The sequence below is a fragment of the Pinus tabuliformis genome, chromosome 2_2 (genome assembly GCF_031772625.1).
Source record: "Pinus tabuliformis cultivar Carrire ecotype Pingquan chromosome 2_2, CPIR1, whole genome shotgun sequence".
NCBI classification, from domain to species: Eukaryota; Viridiplantae; Streptophyta; class Pinopsida; order Pinales; family Pinaceae; genus Pinus; species Pinus tabuliformis.
The window spans coordinates 468,466,748-468,469,417 of NC_142300.1; positions in this window are offsets into that span (position 1 = coordinate 468,466,748).

A 2,670-nucleotide genomic window follows, 5' to 3' on the forward strand; every position below is an offset into this window, starting at 1 on the left:
AGTATTTGAAGATTCTCTCATTTGGTAGTCTAATGAATTGTTCATGGATTCTGTCTTCTATGAACTGAGCATAGTTATAAATTGTAGCAGGAGGCTTTCCTAGGCAAAAGATGGAAAGGAAAGAAAGAACAACCTCATCCACATGTTCATGAGAGGTGTACCCTAAAATGCAGGAGAGCACGGTAATAATTTGTCCACCTCTCTTAGAGAAAATGGTGGCAGCATATGGAGTACTATCTGTAGGAGTATGAGACTCCTCTATGATGAAAGTTTGAAAAATTTGGGCCATCTTGGGAAGGTATAGCTTGGTATAGAGGTCAAGTAAGCCTTCAATTGAAAGCCCTGGTCTCATTTGGGCTTGGTTGGATTTGTAGCATTTGATTAATTGATTCTGCAGTAATGGTGAATAAAAATTTCTAGTCAGGGGTGACTATGGCTCTTTGACTGGGAATACAGCAAGCTTCGCAGAAGTGGATGATTTCTGGGAATTGGTGTATCTGTGGGAAACATTACTTGGGCAAAATTGACTCCCAAAGGTGAATGTCATCATTCTGGTTTAAAAACTTGTCTTTACTCCAGCAGTGGAGTTTTAGTAGGTAAGGAGGGGAAGCATTGTCCTTGATTTGAAATTCTATGTCAGCTAATGCAAGTGGTCAATATCCAAGAGAGGCGTTTGCAGGGGTCTTACATCCAAAGAAGTTTGGGAAGCCATAATTGGGTTAATTCAACTAAATTGGTCTTTCTATGGCTTTGGGAGTGAGACTTAGAAGCTCTGGACAATGGGAGGGTAATTTCAATCTGTAAAAATGGATTTGGATGCATAGCAAGTCTTTCTTCAGTTTAGGAAGGTTTCTTAATTAATTTAATTAATTAGCCATTCAATAATTACTGTGCATTTTTCAAATTCATAAGTTCGTTCTGGTTTTTTCCAAGAATACCTGGAAATTGGTGATTTGGTGCACAGATGGGGTTATATGGTAGCTATAGAGGGTACTGAGGCTTGAACTGGCTATTTGCCACTTCAATTGGTGTCCGCAGTGTCTTCAGGCGGCAAAAGGTGGTCAAATTGGTCACACAGAGGTTCAAGGTGTCACAAATGGCTTAGTAAAGCTTTACAGCGAAAGTAAACGAAAAGAGTGAATTGGGGCTTTTTCGCCCTTTTAACCGATAATGGTTACATTTTGGCACGGAATTTGGCCAATGAACAGTGGGAAATTTTGCCTTTAGGCGGGGAGGTGGTTTTTATCCATATTGCACCGCTTTTGGATGGAGGGCGGTACTTTTCGCGAGCACGCGATATAACGTGGTGCCGCCACGTAGCCAAACAACGCTCAGCCAAAACCGTGAATCCCGCGTGCTCTCGGGTTGTTAACAGTCGGACGATGAATTTGCGCAATATGGCTGTGCATCGTTGGATTTGGGGGCGGGAGATCGTAGGGATATTGCGCATTGAAGATGAACGGACGAAGTCGGGAGAATGGATTGTGGGGCCCAAGGTTTAATTACAAAGAATTGTAATTAATTAATAAATAATGTTGGGATTTAATATAGGCAGAGGGTTAATAAGGGTGGGACCATGGGTTATATGGCGGGGTATTTTAACTACACCAAGGGTTGGTGGGTTAAAAAGGGTGTTGGGGAATTTATAACGTGGGGAATTTATAAGCGGGACTTTAGGAAAAACTTAGGATAAAGGGTTTTTGTGGGTTTTTAAGGGGGAAAAAGGAAATTAATAAGGGGGAAAGCGATATTTGTGATGTGGAATGGGTTTCACACTAGGGAAAAGGGTTTTGGGTAGGGGGGATGATTTTTGAAGGGTAACATCTAGGGATATATGTGAAACCAAGGGGTAAAGGTCAAAATGAGGGGAATGGGTATTTATAAGTAATGAAGGGATAATGGGGGAAATTAGCAAATAAGTATGTGGGGGTGTAGTGAAATGAGGGGAAATTAGTAAACAAGCTTTGGTGAATATTGTTTCTTTTTCACAATTCCTCCTGCACATGAAACATAGGTTTAAGCATAATCAATGTGCTTTTGACTTAGCAACCTTGTGCATTTGCAACATTTCTTCTACCTACCCTTTATTTATCCTAGCATTTTCTCTTCATTTTAATGGGTGCATTTGAGCTTGCTGACCCTTTATTTCCTTTTCTTTTGATAAGAAAACTATCTAATTCTAACCTTATAACTTCTAATGGCTCAGATTAAACTGATGAGCTCATTATTATTCTCTACCTAACTACTGATCTACCAAGATTAAACAGTTTGGCTAGATATTTACTCTCTATCTATCAACATGAAATTTAAAGCATGAATGAGTCAAGATTAAACTATTTGACCATCATGGATTGTGGCATTTTTGACAAGCTGCACACAATCTTATTTTGCAAATTAAAGTAAAAAGGTAGTGGCATTTGAATTTGCAGACTTTCATGATCTATTTTATCTCTTTTTGGGAGTTCATATTTTTCACTTTCTTTTATTTTTTTCTTTCTTTTTGTCCTTTGATTATTCTTTTAGGACATACCCTCTTTACATTTTTAAAATTTTTTAATATGGAAAACATTTTGTAGAAAGCAAAAGTATGTACAATATTACAAGACTAACCATAGCCAATTCAAAATTATGAATCCTATTATTATAGGACCCTAACACTATCAATCTTCC